We start from the raw sequence: 16732 nt of genomic DNA, 5'->3' as shown, positions 1-16732 counted from the left end.
CTTCTTCCGCCGAAATGAGGGCCTTTTTGCCCCCCTAAACGTGCCCCAAAAGTCACCAAATTGTGAACGCAAGCCAGGCCTGGCGAAAAATTTGATATTTAATGGTTTGCATTAATGGGCGTGGCCTAATGGCTCAACAGCGCCCCCTAGAAAACTTTGTGCCTCAAGCCCCACAATGCGGTTTGACATACATGCACGAAAATCGCTACACACCTGTGTCATGTCGCAACTTAAAGAAAAGTCTCTTGGCGCCATGGCCGAAGCCGAACAGGAAGTCGGCAATTTTGAATTAATCGTGTAATTGCAATTTATGCCATTTCTTCGGCCGCTTCATCGCCCGAACCGTAACGTGCACCCAGGTGTGTTCTATATCAAAATGTGCGTCTCGATCCTGCGACGATGCGCATTACTTTTCTCAGTCAAAAGCGTTACCGTGGTGACGATAGATTCCAAAAACACCTGTGCATTGTGTTGCTTCTGACCCCAACGGGCATTTCATCCTCGCTCGGTGGATGTCTTGCAGATTTTACCAGATGTGCACTGCTTGGTCATAGTTGTTTGACCCTTCCCTGGGTCTGTTACCGTTGTGTCCGTCCAACTAAGGTGCCCCCCCCTATTCCATCTCTGGCAACCCTGGGGGTATTTTTCCATCGAGGCTTGGTTGGATTCCTCCTCTCAGAGGATGCAGATTGGGTCTCTGACCCGTTCTGCCCCGGTTACCATCTCTCAGGGCTTTCACTGACTCTCCAGTAGTCACCATACTTTTTGTGGTTGTCATCCAGTCTTTCCTGGCTGTCACTGATCACTCAGGGTATTTACTGTATACATACATCTACTGATGCCTAATCTGGACACATTTTTTGTAAAATAAATAAGGTAGAGAAGATAAATCATTAACAGCTGTGTCCAACTAGTTCATTGTCTTTGGGATTTGGAGGGGAAACAGCCTTTTATGGTAAGTTGACAAGGTTTTTCTTACCCTTATAAATGGGGGAACAGAGTCACCACTAGATTGTTATGCTCTGAATTTTTGCATGTGTCTTCTGTATATAGTTTGTTCAAAATTTGTTTTGAAAAATGGGCTGGTGCGGTGAATATATTTTAAAAATAATGTTGTCTACTTCACGGCATAATCAGTAATTAATTCAAAATAAAAATTAAAAAGAAATTAAGAAATTAGTTTATTTATTGATTAATTCAGTCCCCCTCATCTGCATGTCACATACACAGTCAGACACACAGAGACAAATTGTGAAGGAGAAAGTATTACCACAATTTTTTTACACTTCAAGAATGGATTTCTGTGCCCTTACAATTAAATTATACCTGATGGTCTGTGTGTGTGTGTGTGTGTGTGTGTGTGTGTGTGTGTGTGTGTGTTAGCTTGTCTTGTCTGTTGGAGTTAAATACTTAACTTGTACATAGGCGGTGGGGAACTGTAGCAAGGCTAGTGCTACGGGGGTCACCCGACAGGACAGAGGACACAGGGTTTTGTGCAGGAAACGTTTATTTGCACCCAAGACACACGTGCCAAACTCAGCAGCTTCCTCCCAGCAGAGACCTCTTGGCTGGTGTGCAGTCGCTGCTCAAGTAACCAGGCAGGGTGGAGAGGTTGATTGGGCACATCTGTGTCCAATCAGCTGAGTGGCTGCTCCTCCACCCTGCCACACACCCCCATCGTCCGACTCAGGCCGGGGACCATCCGGCCTAGCCAACTCCCCCCACCCCCCCCCTCGGAGCGGGAGAGGAAGCGAGGAACCGCCATCTGAACCTCCGGGCCTTCCAGGTTCGGCAGACCGCTGAGACCGGTCGGGAGGTCACCCTCTGTGTCGGGCAGACCAGCGAGAGGGCCGCTCTCGGGACTGGGCCGAGGGTGGCCTCGGGGCAGCGGGGAATCCGCGGCGCTGGCCGAGCTACGCCCAGGACCTGTGCCCAATCAGCTGAGTGGCTGCTCCTCCACCCAGCCACAGGAACATTTTCAGTTGATTCATAAAAGCCAAAATCCAAAATTCTTGCCTTTGTATTGACAAAGATCTCCAAGCTTTCTCAGGGTTGTGCATTTGTTGTCCTTTTCAGTTTATTCCTAAAACATATTATTTCATACATTTGACATTCTTGTTCTGATTTATAACTGCAGGAGATAAATTTGTTGTTGTTGCTTTTTTTGTTTTTTGTTGTCCCACCCACCCTATTTTGTCACTCATTTCATCTGGTTTCATTTTTCTGAGAATTTGTGGGTGTTTGAAGAACTTAAAAGTATTCATGGGAGAGGAAGCCAGAAAAGCAAACTCTAAATGAGTATGACATAATGAGTGCCAAACAGAAGTGAAAAGTCTAATGCATAACTCTCTAATTGGTGTCTGCTTTGGCATGGGGGTGGAAGACCACCAGAAGGATGGAGCACAACTGGGGATAGAGGCAATAAATAGTAGGGAGCAGATGGTCTACCCCAGAGGACAGACACCCAAACACATGCAACTAACTGGACACCATGAAAGTTGGATGTGCATAGCTCTCTCTCTCTCTCTCTCTCTCTCTCTCTCTCTCTCTCTCTCTCTCTCTCTCTCTCTCTCTCTCTCTCTCTACTCATTGACAGGGACTAAATATTCGTAGTGGTTACTTTGTGAGAAAACGTTGACCAAAATAAGTTATTAGTATTCATTCCATGGATACTAATAACTCCATTCATTTTTTTGTTTGGTTATTGCTTTGAATTCTGTTGTTGGTGAAGGACACTGAGGAAATTTTCTTCAATTTTATTTAAAATTTAAAACATCCATTTACAAGTGGTGTAAATGGTGCCTCTGCAGACAAGTGGAGAGCAATACAGTTGAGAGCAGTTGAGTGCAACAGTTTTGCCATTAACCTGATTGCCGAACCTATAATAGGACATGCGTGGGCAAAAAGGTGAAGGACAGAAAACTGGTCACAATGACCTCAAGCTGCCCATTAACATACAGGTAGTCAAAATGCACTAAGGAGCTGACATAAAAAACAGGCTGATTTGCAGCATAGTTGACTATAGGTGGAAAGAATGAAAACCAGACTGCAGTCTGTCCTGTCAAAAGGAGACCAGATGGACAATGTTGGGAAAGCAAGTTTATCTCTATTCAGGACCAATGCTGGCAGATGTCATTGTTGATTCCACAGGTAATCCAGCTGTTTTCCCTTCAGCAATCTGTATCTTTATCAACCTGCAATCCAGATGTGTTCCATGTGTGTAATGTAGACTAAATTAATGTTTGCAATGTAAAAAAAAACACACAATCCAGTAGGGACACACAGTAAATATATGCACAGTCTGTTTATGAAAGGCCATAAAAAAGTTGTGTACAAAATTATACTAACTATTGAAAAAAGAATGACAATCAAAAAGAGGGTTTACATACTCATAACTCATTTATTATCAAAGAGCAATTAAAGCATCAGGAGCTGTTACACCAATATGCTAAAACTTCAGCCTATATATAGAAATGAAAGCACTGTCCCAAGAACATTTTAATGCTTTTCGAACCACTGTTATTGTTTTAGGGGAGGGTTAGTTAAACTATATTCATTTTCTTGCAATCTACCATTTAGGCCTATGTATATAACTAAATCATGAACACACTGCATCATTCAGCACCACAAAGTTCACCTTTACAGAATCTATAAAGATTTTGACACCAAAAACTTAACTGAATCAAATTATGCTTGCAAATTATGTTTTTCATGCTTGCATTTTTTTAAATATGGTATAATATGTTAAAATGGTATGTATGCTTCATGTATTTAAGGGGGCACATAGGAACTTATGCAATCTTTAACTCAGTGGCTCCCTATATAGGCGTCAAGTATAAGACTGCTTTTACAACACTATTAAAATATTTAATCTTGTTTTCTCATGTTAATTTCTTTATTCGAAAAGGCCTTTCAGATAGGATGTGGTATGCACTGCGCTCACTTCGGACATTAGGTCGCATCTAAAGAAGGGAACACTGACACTTTTGCATTCCTTTAGGCAGCCTGTTGCTAAGCAATCAAAAAGCTTTGTAAGAAATGGAGGTTCGACAACCTACTGTGTATGATTCAAAGTTTCAAAAGGTATTTAAAAAACACTATTCTGGTACATTTTAAGCCCAAGAACATTGATTTTTTTTTCAACACCAAATCGTTCCATACCTCCTTGTGGTGAGCCATTCTCACGCTGCACAAATACTAGAAATTAATTAGTTCTAAATTGGACAGCAGCCATGAAGTGATATTTTAACATGATCTCCTTTTGTGCCGCTAAAATAACAAAAAAATCATTTATGTTTGCGTTTACAACTTTGTGGTTACTATCCGCGCACCATCCATGGGTAAGTTCAGGACTCGGTCACATGTCCAACTTTTACACAGCCATTAGATTATTATTCTACAATCACATACCATAATACTGATACAAATGTTAGTAATAATAATAATAATATGTTGAATGTGATATATATATATATATATATATATATACATATATACCGTATATATATATATATATATATATATATATATACATATACATATATATACATATATATGTGTATTTTTTTTCAGGCTTAGAGTTCCTCTAAGAGTCCGTAGAGAAATTATTTGATCCTCTAAAAATATATTAGCCTATGTCAAATTGTCCAGTGCTGTGTAGTTGATAGATTTTCTTGGGCTCTGCATGCTATTGTTCTTATGTGCTTTCCTTTTACAAGGAAGTATGTCCTGTTGACACATGAGATTAAAATATACCCTTGATAATCCAATTCTCCTTGCTAACACCACAGCATGTCTAATTCTGTGTGAAACAGCTAAAACATGTTTAGTATCAGTGGTGTGTAAAATTACCTTCAAGCTGTTTCGCTGTCTAATGACATTCTAAAGGAATAATGAATATACACTATATTCTTCAGTTGAGACAGACAAGAGGCTGCAAAACAGCAGATGGTAGTGTCATATTGTTTATGATTTAGAAAATGTGTGCCTGTCCTTTGCGTACCAGTAAACTTGGATATGCTAAAAATGTTCAGTACTAATGATAGGACAGGCTTAATATTGTTTTTTTTTTAAATAAAAATCTTTTTTAACCACGCTTCAGAAAACAGGTGAATGTTATTGGTCTTAAGGGCAATAACAGAAAAAAAAAGTGATCAAAATGTTTCTCTTTGTTTCGGGTTGTGACTGTTGATGGTGGACACAGTTAAAGGGCAGAAAAAAAGCCATGGCAAAATCAGATGCAGTAATAAAATGATCTTTTCTGAAACAATAGTTTCACAAAATATATGTTGCGTAGAAGATGATGGATAAGATTAAAAAATACATGGATAAAAAGTATAACCTTCATGTGAATTGCCTGTTCACTGAAGTCAAAAGTAGTTTTACAGATAAGCCAGAAGTGCGACGATATCCTTTGATATCCTTCTTTAAAGCTGTTTTTGCTGCCACAGGAGATTAATATTGTTTTTTGGGATTACATTTTTTTTTTCACACAATTGTATTATTTGCTACAAGAATTTCAGGTAATACTGCAACAAATTCTTCAGAAGAAAGCTCCTACCCAGTTTTTTAATGGTGTGTATTTATTGATCAGAATAGTTATCAGTGGCATAGCATGTGATTGACCATGATGTCCAATAATGATCTCATCCCTGATCAGGAAAGAAGGCTACACATTACAGATAACACCAAGTGAAACTTTTGGCCTTTCTGATAACTTGAACCGTTTCCAAAATCAACTGTTCTTTCACTTATTCAATATTGAATAATCAGTTCATAATTCAGTCTAAATATATCTAAATTGGGATTTCATACATGCTATGGATAATCTTTTTGTCATGATTTTTGCTATGAGAAGTTCCAAATCCCACACGGTTATATGATAAGGTGTTGTAGTTTTTCATTTATATTTTTTAACTATGGTCCTTGCAAATATCAGACTACAGAGAGAATACAAAGGACACAAATTTGTTGGAAGAATAGTATGGAGGGAAGCTGTGTCATTTCTAAAAACTCTGCTTCATGTACCTTCTGTTGCCACCTACTTGAGCATGCATGGTCAAGCAGCAGCAGAATCTGCTCATTTGTCTCATTAGTGGAGAAGACAGAAAGAAGTATGACTCCCCCGAAATACCTGCCCTTGCCCAAAACACAGGGCACGCAGAATGAAAGACGACCATATTGAAATCTAACTTCTGATTGATTTTCTGCATCAAACATTAACGGGAATGGTAGGGAAGGGCTCTGAGAAGTTGTTGCATTACTTTGTCAGTGTCCTTGAACATAACACCTATGCTTGCAAGATGTCAAGTACTTTTTACAAGTTTATGCTTCATTAGCTCTTAGTCTGGTAATTTTGAAGACAACGAATAAATACTGAATCCATACTTCAAAATTCTTTTTTTTTTTTAAATATTATTTATCCCCGATTTTTTCCCATTTTATGACCCAGTGCTCCTACCTAAGTGGCAGTCCTGGGCATTGCCATCCTCTACCAACCCCGGGAGGGCCCTGCACTGAGCTCAGGTCTCCTCCTTAACCTGAGGAGTGAGCAGGCCGCATCTTTTCACCAGACAGGGTGGGGCCTCTCTGGCCGGACTTAGCGCATGGAAGGATCACGTTATTCCGGCCAGATCCTCCCCACCCCATCTGGCGCCCCGGTTGGCCAGAGGGGGCATGTACAGCCCAGGACTGTTGCATGTTTTTGTGAGGGTAGCTCCCATTAGCTACCCAAGGGAACACGGGGAGAACATGCAAACTCCACACAGAAAGGCCCTTTCGCCAACCCCACCCAGGGTGTGGGCACTGAAGTCATGGGGGAACTTCAGCGCCCACAGCGTCCCCGGTGGGAATCGAACCCAGGACCTTCTTGCTGTGACTACCAGCTGCGCCACCGTGCCCCCTATACTTCGAAATTCTAATCAACATTGCTTCTCCATTAGTAAATAATATGTTTTTTTTTGGTGCACCACACACGGAGGCATATGTAAATACACATTTTATTGAAAGGAGATTTAGGAACATTCAATTTGCTTTGTGGAATTATAGTAGCTTACCTTCAATGTCAGTCTGTATTGTGAATATTAAATCACTTTTCACACAAAGTTACAATTCAGGCGAGCGAGTCTGTACCTACCAAGTGCTTTCAAAAGTTAATCTGTACAGTGTGAATTAAAGTTTAGAAGTAAATCCATGTCCATGGGATGCAAGTTTTTCTTTGAAGGAACTCAAGGTATTTCTTAATATCAATCTTACATTGGTTTGGAGGAGCCTTCTTTCAAGTTGAAACCTTGTAGCAAAAGGCCATGGCCTCAGCATTCATTATAGATTGCTCTGTGGAAAGTCCCCATGAAAAATATAATAGATTATACTAAAAGAAAAAACTTTGGATTTTCTTTTCTGTCAAAGTATGCTACAAATCAGCTGATAAAGTGCAACCTCAAATGAACACAAACCATTTTTCACTATAGCATTAGTTATTTAGCAAAATTGAGGCCAAATAAAATGTACATGTGGACAATATTAAGTTTCCCTGTACTTCATTGGATATAAGTAGATCAGTTGAAGCTGATCATAAAAAAAGAGGTGATGTGATTTTGTGTGTGTATATATATATATATATATATATATATATATATATATATATATATATATATATATATATATATATATATATATATATATATAATATATATATATATATAGCGCAAGGATAACGTAAATTAGTCGGATACCGTTCTGAATGTTTGCACCTGCATTGTAAAAGCAACCTAACTGACGGCTGATCCAGGTTTGGGCTGCTACCATGCTAGATCCCAGGAGAATGAATAGTCACACCAGCCACAGTCTGCTTGACCTACTTTATCCTCAATTGACATAATTCCAGTTCAGGTTATAGATTACATTTATCATTAGCTACAAAATTGCTTACAGTGCAGTGTTTCTCCATCTGTGCTGCTCTGAATTAACAATCTAAGCACATGCAGGCATGTAGTACAGGAGACATAGTACTATCCTCTTTATAATACTGTAGTACATTTGAGGCAGAAGGAGATGCAACTGACTCAATTCAATAGGGCTGTAACAATTTCCTAACATGATTTGTATCTCGATAAGGATTGCAAATACTGTACATACAGTTGAATATCATGGATCATGCAAGCTACTTTACACTTTGTGACAAGGGTTTGTTGGGCCACAGTCCTATGTGAACATGGGAAGCCTTAATTTCAACTCTAAGGCCCAGCTCTGAGGCCTCACTCTGAGTCCAGCCTCGATTTGTTACAGCTGATCGCATGGCCTGAAAACAAAGGAAATTAAAGCTGCAAGCAGCGATGAACGGGACCTCGCGCGTGCAAATTTCACCAATAAAGGTCAAGGACTCAAAACCGAGTCCGATGACACCACCCACGACTCTTTATGTCAAATCATTCAAAAGTTATGGCAGAAAATAGGAACTATCAAGTATTGACGAATCAGAAGAAGGGGCGGGGCTAATTTGCACCAATTATGGTCAAGGACTTAAAACCGAGTCAAGTTTTCTAGGGGGCGCTGTTGAGCCATTAGGCAATGCCCATTAATGCAAACTATTAAATATCAAATATTTCTCCAGGCCTGGCTTGCGGGCAAAATTTGGTGACTTTTGGGGAACTATCAAATATGGACCAATCAGATGAAGGGAGGGGCGCGCTTTTTGGCGTCTAGCATCGCCACGGTAGCGCTTTTGACTGAGAAAAGTAATGCGCATCGTCGCAGGATCGAGCCGCACATTTTGATGTATAACACACCTGGGTGCACGTTACGGTTGGGGCGAAGAAGCGGCTAAAGCAATGGCATAAATTGCGCCCAAATTTTTGGCTACGGTTTAACCCTGTCTGGTGTTGTGCACTTGGGGTCTAAGAAAAGAATCCCTAACACCTGAGGTTTCAAAATGTCTGCCAGCAAGTAAATGCATGTATTTCTCAAAATGTTGCATTACTCCAGGGGTTTCTTAAAAAGAGGAACATCTGAATGGAGCCTTGAGTCCACTTGGTCCCATGATATAATAATATATTTTATATAATTCATTGAAGCTTCTATTACTTTTCTTTATGTGACGTTTCTGTGGAACAACGGTGAAGACTACATGATCATTAATTTTCAGGCATGCAAAATAAATGTATTTGTTTAGTTTTAGTCAACAAAAACTATTGGCATTTTAGTCTAGTTTTAGTCTGACAATTTAGTCTAATTTTAGTCTCACAATTATTTTAGACATTTATCACTAGATCAAATCGAAAAAATATTTTCCATCACATTTTCTCTCATCCTTTTGATAAAAATGTCAATTTTAAGAAATACATCTAGAAAGGGAACATGAATTGACATGAATTTGCACATTTATTTGGATCACAATTCAGACACATTGATGGTTGCATCAAAATAAATATACATCTGCGATGAAAATAAAATAAAGTGCCTAATGGGCTAGTTCACATTCAAGAAAATTGATATGAGGTCAGTGAAAATAAGAGAAAAATAAGAAAATAAAAACAAACTCCCAATGTATATAACAAAATAGTCTACTGTAAACATCAGCATTTTGGCAATTTCTTGTTTTTGATATTTTCTCCTGAAAACGGCACTTACGACATATGTCTGCTTTAAATAGGCTAAACTTGCAATCCAACTGAAACCATAGTTGCCCCACCAATAGAATAGTATCTTTCATTCATTCTACACTACAAGTGGCTGCGGTTGCTACATGCTAAGAAGCTAAACGTAAGTTAACTAGTAGACTAGTTTTGGGTAGGTTTTATTGTAGTCACATTAAGCTGACAGTACACTCAACAACACAACGTTGATTTAATGTTGTAAACAACCAGCAGCATACTTTATGTTAACTTAGCTTACCTTGATTTCCTTGTGGTAAATGGAGATGTGTCGTTTCAGGTTTGTAGTGTTCTTTCCTTTCAACTTATGACCGATCCCCGTGCAAAGCATGTTACTGTTTTATTTTATTTTATGAAATGAAATCTCCGCGTTGGGTCTGTGTGCAGCTGCGGCTGCATGCTGCGCTGGCGGTAACTTCTCAAGGGGGTGTGTTTGTGTGTGTGTGTGTGTGCGTGCGTGCGTGCGTGCGTGCGTGCGTGCGTGCGTGCGTGCGTGCGTGCGTGCGTGTGTGTGTGAGAGAGTGTGTGGGGGAAGGGTATGTTCGATATAGGCACCCTGACAAGGGTATTGGCACATGCCAATACAAAGTGATAGACAACTGTGCTCCCGGACAGTCCCGGTAAGCATTTGCGAACGCACAGCGGCGCTCTATGGCAAAAGAGACAGGAGGAAGTGATATGTTCATTATAATTATATATTTCGTATCGTCTTTGTTCGTGAACGAAAATGACCATAGATTTTAGCGGAGTATTTATTTTGTGAACTATATTTTCATTTAGTCTTTATTAGTCAATGAAATTGCAAAATGATTTTGTCCTAGTTATTGTTTATACACGTGTTTTTTGTCTAGTCCGGTCTCGTTTTCATCCGGTGAAAAATGGTCGTTGACAAACATATTTCGTTTCCGTTTTCGTGAAAGAGAAAAACACAGATTGAGACAGGTATGCAAAATAAAAAACATAATGACTAGTATGATGATAATAACCATGGAGATACAGTCCTACATTTCATAGACATGGATCACCCAGTTTGTGAGGAATATGCAGCTGAGTGTGGTCAGCTTTAGATTGATATTTTGATTTTGTTGTTGCTTTGTTTTTTTTAAAAATGGGGCCCACTGGGAGAACATATAAACAGAATAAATCAGGTGTAAAGTATCAAAATAGAACCCATAAATAGGGCAGGAGAAACAACAATGAAGTGTGCAGCATCATTTTTGCATGGATACTGCGGGGATAACTGAAGGTTTGAGAAATGCTTCATGAATCTTTTTTCATCTGTGGATCTATAAATCACAATTTTGATTAGCTTTGACAAAATTAAAAAAAACAACCACTTTGATTTGCAGGCACAACCTATGATAAAAGAAGATGGACTGAATGGCTTTTAAAATGAGATTCAGTCAAGTGAACTGTAGCTCAACAGGGAATGATTTACTGAAGCATCTAGAAGAAATCAGCGGGAAGCAAGGATCACTAGTTTGAAACCTTGACATTCCAATATGCTTTTTTTCAGGTGAAGACCAAATAATTGTTTGGTTTCATTTATATCTCATTTCTTTATTGTGCAGTTTTCACAGTTAGCACTGTGGGTGGGTTTAGAAGCCGTGTTCCCTATTGGGAGATAATATTCAAGTCAGCAGTTCTTGAATTGTAATGACAGAGTGCCCAAAAATCTAATCCTTCCTGCACTGTCCCCCATGGTGAGTCAATGACATGAATGACAAAGCTATTACTCCAAACAAATGTGTCTGGCAAATTCACACCAGGACATCTGAGCAGAAACAATACCATATTTCTTTAAACTCCTGACACCCCCCCCCCACACACACACATTTCACTTGGATTTTACTATTTTTATCCTTATTAAAGTTGCTACATGTAAGAACTCAACTTTCAAATATATAAAATCAGCCACATGAATGTATAACAAGACACACACAACTGTTCAGAAACCATTTTGCACACACAGACTGAAAAGTAACTGAAAACACTGTTATGGCGCTTTTCCACTAGCACTTACTCAGCCCGACTCGCCTCGGCGCGGCTCGTCTCGCCTCTACCCACTTTGTCCCTGTTTGTGTTTCCACAGCCAGGTGAGAAGTGGGCGGGTTGGGGTGAAGCTGCTGTGACGTACTCGATTGCGCAACCCCTTTGTTCGCGTCGGTGCAGATGAAAAATCAGCTGGAGCCGCGAGCGGCTGAGAGTAAAACAGAGCGCCTGTGGATACAATCGTTCTACATCCTTTTTTTAATTCTCTCGTCAGCCACCAGGTTTATGAACATCTGCACCTCAGAGTTGGATCACCAAACAGACGTTTGCGCTGTATAATAAAATCGACGCGAGCCGCCAGTCGCTCTCCCGCTGACTCCTGCTTCCTGATTCAAACGTCTGACGGCCCCGCCCCCCGACCAATCAGTGGCCTGGAGGGTGGTGATGTCAGATATAGTGCCGGCTCAGCCCGGTTAGAACCTCAGCAGAATGGTTACAGAAAAAGTATCTGCTTGGCACGGCTCTACCCGCCTCGACCCGTAGTGGAAAAGCGCAAGAAGGGGGCATGGCGGGTAGAAAGTGAGCTGAGTAGATACTAGTGGAAAAGAGCCATTATTGTAGATGAGTGGGGACAGACAAGGATTGTAATACCATTTTGATACTGATACTGTAGGGGATATAATTTATTGAAGGATTGAGACTACCTTCATACATTCAAATTAAGAAGAGTGTGTTTGTGTGTGTACTTGGTATGTATTACCTATGTCTGTATTTGGTCTTGTTTTATTTTTTTCCCTGAAAATAATGACAGAAAAAAATATGTCCTGTGTTGTTCATCTAAGGTCATATTAATTAAGACCTTTTCTTTTTAATTTATTTATTTTAATGACGCGTAAAACCTTTGAAGTGGACTTGGGGGAGAATAACACAATTAGCTCATTTCATCAATAACCAAGGCAGCCCACTAGGAGCCTGACACTCAGGCACAACTTCCTTTTGTTTTACAAGACATATCTTAAGAGTCTGAATCTGATTATGACATGAGATATAATATTCAAGACACACTCTTTGGCTAGGATTAAAAAAGAAAAAAAGAGACAATTTATTATCCAGTTCAAGAAATAAAACCCCACCTGTACAAGTATAAAGGACATCTTTTTTTCTGGGCTCTGGATTGGACAGCACACAAATTAAGAAGACTGAAGCCTGACATGAAATCAAATAACAATAAATAAAACTTATAGGCTACATAGTGTCACTGCTTACTTCCACATGAATGCTGTAGTATATATATTTCCCAATCCCCGTCAGGTTGCGTCAAATCTTTCTTTCAAACATGACTTTCAATTTCCCTTCTGGGATTGATAAAGTATTTTAAATTGAACTGAATTATAGCCGTGTAAGGTAACAGACATGCTTGGACATACTTACACAAAGAATGAATGCAAGAGACACACAGTTTGCCAAACTACTGTCAATTATGTGCATGGATTTTGATTGTGTTGTTTTAGTGGGTGATTTTAACATTCACGTTGATAATCCTAAAGATGGGTGTGCTAAGGAACTTTTAAATATTCTGGATAATTTTGGGCTTTCCCAGAATGTCACAGATCCAACACATAACAGCCACCGCATCTGGGCAGCCGCCCAGTTCTTCTGCGCAGTGCAGAGCGCATGAAGAGGGCTGCAGATCGGAGGCGCCGACCGGCTCCGGTGTACCAGCCTGGCCAGAAGGTCTGGCTCTCAACCCGGGACCTGCCTCTCCATGTCGACTCCAGGAAACTGGCTCTGCGGTTCGTGGGTCCGTTTCCGGTGTCCAAGGTCATCGGTCTCTCTGCTGTTCGTCTGCGCCTACCCCGGTCCCTGAGGGTCCATCCCACCTTCCATGTCGGCCGGGTGAAACCGGTCAGGGAGAGTCCCATGGTTCCCGCCGCCCCCGGATGGTCGACGGTGGTCTAGTCTACTCCGTCAAGGCTCTTCTGGCTGAGCGCAACAGGGGCCGGGGCAGGCAATTCCTGGTGGACTGGGAGGGCTACGGTCCCGAAGAACGGCAGTGGGTCCCCGCCAGCTTTATCACGGACCCGGTCCTCATTACTGACTTTTACCGTCGTCACCCTCAGGTGCCTGGTCCGTCAGGAGCCGTCCCTAGAAGGGGTGGGTACTGTCATGTCCAAGAAACGTTAAGTTGTCTTTAGTTTTGTCTTGTGTCTATGTTGTCTCGTGGCTTCCTGTTTTATTTTGATACTCACCTTCTCTTTCCCTCCACTGTGATTGTCAACTCCGCCCCTGATTGACTCCACCTGTGTTCCCCTTCCTCATGTATAAATAGTCTGTGTCTCCCATTGTCTTGTTGCCAGTTCGTCTTCTCTGCCATGTCAAGTGTTCTAGCCTCCACATCAAAGCAATTAGTTAAAGCCAGGTCTTGCATTTTCTTTGTTTATTTGCAGTTAGAGAATTTTACTCTGTGGAGTGAATTTTTGTTGATGCTTTGTGTTTTTGCAGTTTGAGCATTTTCCTCGGTGTAGTGAACTTTTGTTGATACTTTGTGTTTTTCCTGTTTGAGAATTCTTCCTCTGTGGAGTGATTTTTTTTTTTTTTGATACTTTGCATTAAAAGGATTGTTTTATTTTGAATTGGTCTCCAGTCGTGCATTTGGGTCCAGATCCTTGTTCTGCCGTGACATCATATGAAACTATAAAAAAGCTACACTTTCAGATGATACCGAACACAGTCTTTTCTGGGGTGACCACTTCATGCCAATCTGAAAACAAACAGAAAGCCAAAATTCACATTTCACAACCTGCACATCAGATATGTGTTCAGATTAGGGCTGGGCGATATGGACCAAAAGTCATATCTCGATATTTTCTAGCTAAATGGCGATACTCGATATATATCGAGATTTTTTCTGTGCCATAATTGGGGTTTCCCCCAAAGCATTATAGCATAGCATCTCTGTTAGCTTCATTTTTTTCTGAGGCAAACCCTTAAAAAAACAGTCAGTTTTAATACAATGCCTCGTGCCAAATGTCACACAGGTACCTTTATTAACAGAGGTCTGCACAATATCAAAATGTATAAAACAAATGAAATAAAAATAAACTGCCTGCATATATAGAATAAAAATGCTTCTTGAATAAAATAAAACAAATATCCCTTTCCTGCATAACAATTAAATTAAAATACGCTGTGCAATTAATACAATGTAGACAGTAACAGGCAGACTTTTCCAATGAGGTTGACAGTTGTGCAAATAACAAAACATTTGTGCAAATCTCAAATAAAACATTCAAGTCAATTTGTCACAAAATAAGCTATATCAAAATCATTAAAAACATTTTTTTTTTTTAAATCGATATAAACGCTATTGTCTCGTACCATATCGCGTTTGAAAATATATCGATATATATTAAAATCTCGATATATATCGCCCAGCCCTAGTTCAGATATGTGCAGAGATGGGAAAAGTACTAAAATTCTGTACTCAGTAAAAGTACAAGTACTTGTGAAAAAAAACGACTTTGGTAAAAATAAAAGTACTCATTGAAATAATTACTCAAGTAAAAAGTAAAAAGTACAGGCTGTGAAATGTACTTTTAAAGTAAAAGTACAAAGTATTTTACCTCATAACAAACATCCGTTAAGACCTGGGGCCTGTACTACGAAGCGGGATTTGGGGTTAGCGAGGTAACTTCAGGTTTAACCCTGGGTTTTCAGGACTACGACGGTGGTTCACTTCTTATCGCCATGGTAACTTATGCTGAACAGCTAACCTGCTCCGGAGCAGGTTATGTTCGAGATACAGATCGCCGGGTATAAAAGCACCGCCCACTGACCAATCAGCTCTCTTGGAAAATGGCATGCCCTTTCAAAGAGAATCCAGTGGAGGTTGGTGCGCGGATCGTGAGAGGATCCCTCCGGACAGAACGCGTATTCAGGGCCACCAAAACCCCTTTGCTTTCCCTGTATGAACGATCCAAAAAAATCAAAAAAAAAGGAAAAAAGGAAAAAAAGAAAAAAGAGGTGGAGGAGAAAATAAAAAATAAATCAATCAATGAATAAATAAAACAAATCATCACCCAAAATCAATCCAAAACTAATACCAATTAAATAAATAAATCAAGAAGAAATCAAAAAGAAGATGCATTTGTAAGGGGATAGCAAAAAAGGGATTTTCAATTTCGTCCCTCGAACATTCTGAGAAGTCACTTTAAAATACTAAACACCCCCCTCCTGAAAAAATAAAAAATAAAATAAAATAAATAAAAAAACCCAATTCTTTGGTACAGCATCAGCACAAGTTATCGGTCAACAACAATAGTTATAGAACCAACATATACAGGACTGTCTCAGAAAATTAGAATATTGTGATTTTCTGTAATGCAAACACAAAAACAAAAAAATATCATACATTCTGGATTCATTACAAATCAACTGAAATATTGCAAGCCTTTTATTATTTTAATATTGCTGATCATGGTTTACAGTTTAAGATTAAGATTCCCAGAATATTCAAATATATGTTTATATCCCTATGAATTTACGCATTTATACAGTCAGCGATCTTTTGCCAGCTGTCTTTCCTGCATTTTGCAGCTGCAACTGTGTTGCTTTTTGCCTGTATTATATGCCTATACTCATCATATTTCCGTAAAATTATAGTTTGCTCTTCGCTCCTGAAATAAGCGGCTCTGACAGCGGACTTCTCCATGCTTGCGATTGGTCATGCGCTGAAAACACCGCCCCTTTTATGTGCACGCGCTCATATCCAGATTGGAGAAACCTGGGTCGATCTACCGAGTTGATAACCACCGTCGTGTGACCGCTTAGCGTGATTGCAATTGTCCCGCTTAGTGAATCTGGATAAGGAAAAGATATCCTGGATATGTTGAACTTGCTTCGTAGTACAGGCCCCTGATCAGTCTCAATTTAGATTAAACACTTATACCATTTAAACTTGACTCCACACCAAAAAGAAAACAAAGCACAAACTGCAGTCAGTAGAAAGCACATGTAACTCAAGAGTGTAATTTGTACACGTCTGAGAGTTAAATTAACATTGATCTCACGATATAAAGTGAGATAGAAAT

The sequence above is a fragment of the Cololabis saira genome, chromosome 2 (genome assembly GCF_033807715.1).
Source record: "Cololabis saira isolate AMF1-May2022 chromosome 2, fColSai1.1, whole genome shotgun sequence".
Lineage (NCBI taxonomy): Eukaryota > Metazoa > Chordata > Actinopteri > Beloniformes > Belonidae > Cololabis > Cololabis saira.
Note: the sequence above shows the minus strand (reverse complement) of the source record.